Here is a 6760-nt window from a genome sequence, read left to right on the forward strand (position 1 = left end):
ATTTTTTTCACCGGTTTTTTGCCAACCGGTTTCTGACCTTACCCGGACCAGTTAGGTGATCGGTTCTCGGTTTTTCGGTTGAACCGGCTGGTCCGGTTCGGTTTTCAGAACCATGGTTCCAAGTGAGGAGGTACGCAAGTGCCGAGTGGGACAAGAAAATATTTATTACGGTATTTTATCATTATTATTATTATTATTATTATTATTATTATTATTTATTTAACCATTTTTTATTTAAAATCAATAATATAATATTAATATTTTTATTAGGTATTTTTAATTTAATATTAAAATTAGTTTAATAAGATAATTTATTTAATTTGAAATGAATTTAACAGAATAATTTTATATATTTATAATCAAATATAATAAAATATTAGGTTGAATTCTATTGACTATCAAATATTTAGATTAAATGGATATGTCATTTGTTAAATATTAAAAGATTTTTTGTCACTTTTAATAAATATAATATTTATTAGTTATTTTTATCACAATTTTCAAATTATTTAACGATTATTTTGTCTGCACCTGAATCTTTTAGATATCAAATTGGTAGTTACCTCTATTTTAAAAAATAATCAAATATATATAATATATATACACAGCATAACAGTAATATTCACTGAGTATATAAACATATTTTTTCAAATTTTAAATTTATTTATTAGTCACAATTATAAAATAACAAAACTATAATTATTTCACTTTTTTTTTAAATATTATTTAACAAATTCATTCAAATTTTGAATTGTTATTTATTTTTTGATCATTGAAGTTAATGAGTGAAATTCACTTATAATGGAGTCAAATTTAATTATATAGTGGGGAGAAATAAATTTTTTTACCATGTATTAGTTAACAAATTTTTAAATTCCACTGGGGCACTTGCGTCCACTCCCTTCAACATGAATCCGTCCCTGCCTGGCTTGAATGTGACCCATAAACCGCTGAAAGAACTGGCTAATTTATTTTATTTGTATAATAGTTCATTGGACACACGGTACGAAAAAATTAAGATCACCCCTATCAAGATAACAGATGCTCTTGGCTTAAAGGCATCCGACAAAAATCTTTTTTGTAATCTATTCTATCAATTAAATTTTGGTATTTTTTTTATATTACTTTTGTGTTATTAAAATATTTTTACTATTGTTGTAGGAGTCAGAACAAAAAACAAAATTATCTATAAAGAAATCACTGAGGAGCAGAAGAAAGTTGTTGAAAGCTTCAAAGGTTGTTCTTTGTCACTTTTGATAAAGTCTTTGATTGACATGAGTGTGGATGGACTGGAAAATCAATTGAAAGGGCATTCGTGTAGGGAATTGCTTTCAGAACAAAATTATCTATAAAGAAATCACTGAGGAGCAGAAGAAAGTTGTTGAAAGCTTCAAAGGTTGTTCTTTGTCACTTTTGATAAAGTCTTTGATTGACATGAGTGTGGATGGACTGGAAAATCAATTGAAATTCAAAAGGGCATTCATCCTCTTTATTCAAAAGTGTTTCTTGTTGCCAACAACAATAAGCAAAATTTCTCCGGTTCACATGCCACTCAAAGGAATCAGAGTTGCAAAACAAATATACAATTGATGGTTGTCTCTTTACACTCATGATTATATATTTTCATGAATCCACATATACATTAATAGGCCAGCGGATAGAATTCCCAAACCACTGTGAGTGCAACATTGAACAAGAGAGAGGCTCGTTAAAAGGATAGAATGTGAGGCAAAGGATGAAATGGTAACTCAACAGAAATTATTCCCTTAAATTTCGGTGCATTTGTTTGAAATATATTCTGCTAATTAAATAATTTTCTATTTTAGTGCCTCATAAGAAGAGCACAACTGAGAGGACAATCAAAAAAAGAAAAGAAGAAAAAAACGAAGTAACAAAAGAAGAAACTTGTTGTATTGGACTCATCTTCAGAAAGCAAAACTGATTCTGAGTATGAGTCTAATTCTGAATATGACTCTGAAGAGATATCGAAAAGAAGAAAACAACCCAAAAGATTGGCAAAGATGTAAGTGTTACTTTTCGATATCTTTTGTAAATATTTATTCTGTTTATTTACCTCATGTGTTTTTACCTTTTTAGGATGGAATCCAAAAAGAGGAAACATGTTATTGTGGATTCATCTTCTCAAACAGAGACTAAATCTGATGATGAGTAAGATTCAGAAACTATTATTATAAAACTATGTTCTGTTTTTTCATCAATTTTTTTTATAAATAGATTTTTTTGTATGTATTCTCAGAAGTGAAGAAATCCAGAAAAAACAGAAAAAAAAAGGTTGAAGAAAAAAATAAAAATCCTATAGAAGAGTATGTCTTAATTTTCGGTGTTTTTTTGTCAATATTTATTATGTTTATTTTCCTGATGATTCTTTTTTTTTCCAAGATATAGGCCAAAACCAAAGATATTCCAAAAAAAGGCAACACCCCTGAAAAAAAGAAAACTTGTTCGGCCTAAACAACCAAAAAATGGCCACGACTCGACAGAAGCTCACTTTGATTCTTCACAAACATAAGATTCGATAATTTATATTGTTTCTTTGCTAAAATTTTCTAAAAGCTGATATAATTACTTTAGTTTTACTGAATAATATTTATTTTGTCCTTAGAATGCTACCTGTGAATTTGTCGAGTGAAAATGATTCTATATTTCAAACACGGTCAAACTATCAGGGTCTGTAAATGCACAAAGTGATCTGATTAATATGTCTCTTTGTCTTACTATTTCTTTATTTCTTGTACTACCATAATGTGCTTTTTAATTTCATATATATTTTTTTTAGAAAAAAAAAACCCTCTAAGATTTTCTTCAAGAAAAAAAGGCATGAAAAAAAGAAAAAAAAAGAGTTTGCAACATGCAACTTTGTAAGTTCACATACAATAAAAGTTTTATTATTGTTCAATGATTGAGGTGCTTTTTGAGATAATTTTGGTGCATTTCAAGTTTAAAGTACAAGAAGAAACAATGGATGAAGCCAACCTTATTCAGCAAGCTTACCCAGTTGATCAAGCAAGAATAGAGGAAAGGATAAAACATTTACCAAAATCTGATAAGTGAGTAAAGTATTTAACTATATTGTTGAATTTTTTATTTTGTTTAATTTTATTGACTTAATTGACACTGAATTTTGTTTAATATGAGTAACATAACTATTAATCTCGGGACATACCTTAAAGATCAAATGCTTGTGCTACGAAGACAAACTCAATCTGAATCTGAACTACTGAATATATGAGTTTTTCAATTTAGTTTTTCGTTCCAATCATTGAGTTAATGGTTTTATCAAAATTTGTTAATGTTTACTGCTTAATAATTTCTTTATTATTTGCCTTGATTAGAGTGCCACTGCAAGTAATTGCTCCTTCAATAGAAACCTTTGCATCCAGTGCTCAGCATACTCAACAAGAACCTGTTGCACAGTCTCCAACACAAGAATTTCTGCAATATAAGAACCTATTAATGCGTAAGTTCTAGTTACATTCCTTTTTGTTGCATAATTCTTTTTTTGTGCTTTCTTAAACAATTTTATATCTCATTTTGCAGTCCTTCACAACCACATCAAGAAGCTCCTGAGGAAGCTTGGCAAAGGAAATTCAGCATGAAGTTCCTCTTAATGCGTAAATTCTAATTAATAAATTTCTCTTATAATAGTTTTGGTACATTCTTTAACTATTTTATGTGGCATCCTGCAGTCCTCCATCATCTCAAGATCTCAAAGATGGTTTGTTGACGGTTGCAAATGCTGTATTGGATGATGACTTTGGTACACCATTCTTTGACTTTGGCATAAGTCAATCAATCGATGAAGCTACAATTACACAAGAGGATGAACCACCAGCCAAGAAGAGAAAATTTCAAAAATTGGAACTCAAGAGAACCTCGTGTTGGCTGATGAGTTAGAAATGCTGGTTGATGATGTTATGGATGCTGGGGTTGTAACAGCATTAAAATTTGCCAAGTAGACAAGTCCACAACTAATGCAACAAGATGTATAGCTGAGTTTGAGCTTCCTTGAAAAGTTCAAGACTCCAGTCAAGCAAAAGGAAATAACGGAAGAGTTTAGAGACAAATGCTATCATTGGGCCACAAATATCAAGACATTCAAAGATGACACCAGTAATGAATGGGAGATTATATTCAAGTTGAAGCATGAAAATCTATTCGAAGGAGCTAGATTTTATTTTGCATCTTTAAAACCAAAAGAATTTGTTAAACATCTGGTAATTCTTCTGCTATAACACTAAAGCTTTTTTATGAATTATTGTACCATATATGTAATTTAATTTGGGTCCTTTGTTTTCATAAGTGTTCTCCGTAGTGTGCCAACTTCTCAACAAGAAGAAATCTAAAAAAAATTTGAAGAATATATATATATATAAAATATTGTGTCCCATCTAATACTGTGGTAAGCTCTACTACAATTAAACTTTAACCTCAATTTTGGTGCATTTTGAAAATATATTATATGCTAAAAGTTATTATTTCGGTGTAGAATAACATGTTGATGAAGTTTTAGCATAACTACATTAATCTAGTAATCAAGAAGGCCTAAAGCATTAATGAATATAAGAACTACCTTTTTAGACAAAAAAAAAAAAAAGCTAGCATCCCATCCATTTATAAATTTTTATTTCTAAAACTTCTTAAATAATTTTTCATTCTGTGTCATTTAGACTAAAATATTGTCCTATTTACCCAAATGTTAGTTATTTGCCCCAATTTGCCATGGAAGACATTAGTGGTTGTGGATTTCGGATGTGCAAAATAAAATATTTCATGTGCTTGACCCCATTCAAAAAGAATCTCCCAATGAAGAAAGAACAAAAATGAATAAATTTGTGGTAAGTTGTTTACATAATACATATTTTTATTTTCTTTATCTTGTTTGTCTTTTTGTTTTGAATTGAGTTTGTGCATTGTAATCATTAATTAATTTTGGTGTAATCACTACGCCAGAAGCGGCAAATGGCGGCGGTAATATACCAGTGGTTTTTAGAAATACTGCTAAAATGCTAGATTACGGCAGTCTCGGTGACGTTTTTAAATAGGGCTGCTAAATCAAATAATTTGACTATGGCTTAAGGGAAAAACGCAATGCACACAAAGAAATCCCCAATTGGAATTAAAAAAGAAACCCTCTCCTTCCGTGATTCAAGAAAAATGTAAAACCTCCAATGGCTCTCTGCCTCGCCGCTGCGCTCGAAATCGTGCCACCCTCATCATATCGCATGGCCATCGCTCGATCCTATTGCATCGCCTTGCATGCAAATCCCCCTCTTGCTGCCTATTCAGTCTGCTGCTCCTGCAAATCCCGCGAACGAAATCTTCCCACAATCCGCCACCCACGCACCATCCTTCTTTCGTTCTGATATGTTCCATCTTCGCTACTGCTTGCTTTCCTCTTTCCTGGTTTGATCTTCTCTCTGTGCTCGCTTTCAATTAATTAATGTGTATTAGGGTTATCTATTAGGAATTAGGATGAGCTTTTGAATCTATTGTAATTGATGAGTTTCCATTTAAGCTCTTTGTCTTGAGTTCCCATATGATTAGTCAATTAGTATTTCCCAATATTTATTTTTTAATCTTTCCTCTGTTGATGGTACGGATACTTCTGATTAATTTTGCAAGCAAGATTGGTGCTATAGTTACCAAGATTTGGAGTTCAGAAGTCACCCATGTGATTGCAGCTACTGATGAAAATAGAGCATGCTCTAGGATAGGAAAAGTTCTTATGGCAATTCTAAATGGGGATGGGTTCTCAAAATGGATTGAAAGTTATTGTGGTTCTATGTTTTCTTACTTTATTACTTGATTTTATCCTCATATTTGATTTCTGATTATTGAGTTCTTTAGTCACTTAATGACTTCATTATTTGGTTCTTATTCTGCAACGATTATGTTCATTTGAGAGTTGGAGGTTAGAAGGAAGAATAGAATTTGTGGAATAGTGAGATCAAATGTAATGTTCTACATAGTGGCATTCTTTCTGAACTTATAGTTCTCTGCCATGTGAAGTTCACATTTTGCTTTGATATTTATAAGGTAATCTATATATTTAGTTTTATAATAGTTATTTGATGGAAATTTTATTTTGAGAAAATTTTAAGACTAAATTGACTTGACAATTTAAAAGTGTTAGGATTAACTTGATTAAATTTTTTTTCTGTATCATCTGATATCATCTAAATAATGCAGAACATCAAAAAAAATAAAGAAGGTCAAGTGCCCCGTATTGGTGATAGTGTTTTCTTCACTTTCCATTCAAATTTCCTCTGATCATCACTCTTCTCCATGAATTGTTGAAGGTAATTCCTCTAATATACTTCCTCTCTACTTTTGTACTTATCAAGTTCACTAGTTGATTCAAAAGTTTTAATCTTTTGTTTAGATTTTAGTATTTTCATGCATGATTAGTTTATCTAGCATGTGGGTCTTCACTAATTTCTCCAAATAATTAGCTTGTGCTGTTAGTGAGGAAAAAAGTTATATATTGATTTTTAATTTACTATAAAAAATTATTTATATATTTATCGGTTTAATTCAATGTAAAAGGTTGTATAATTATGCATGTGGTGCCTTGTGTATATTATATTTTAATTAGATTGGTGTAGGAACTTGGTTTGTATAGTTTAAGAAATGGTGGTAGGTGGGAAATTGCATAATTAGGTCTGGGACCAGGTGGTGTTGGTAGTTGTTATGGTTAATCTAAGTCTATAACTATAGCTTGGTTGAGCTAAGTTGGTTT

The sequence above is a fragment of the Arachis ipaensis genome, chromosome B02, assembly GCF_000816755.2.
Source record: "Arachis ipaensis cultivar K30076 chromosome B02, Araip1.1, whole genome shotgun sequence".
Classification (NCBI taxonomy): Eukaryota; Viridiplantae; Streptophyta; class Magnoliopsida; order Fabales; family Fabaceae; genus Arachis; species Arachis ipaensis.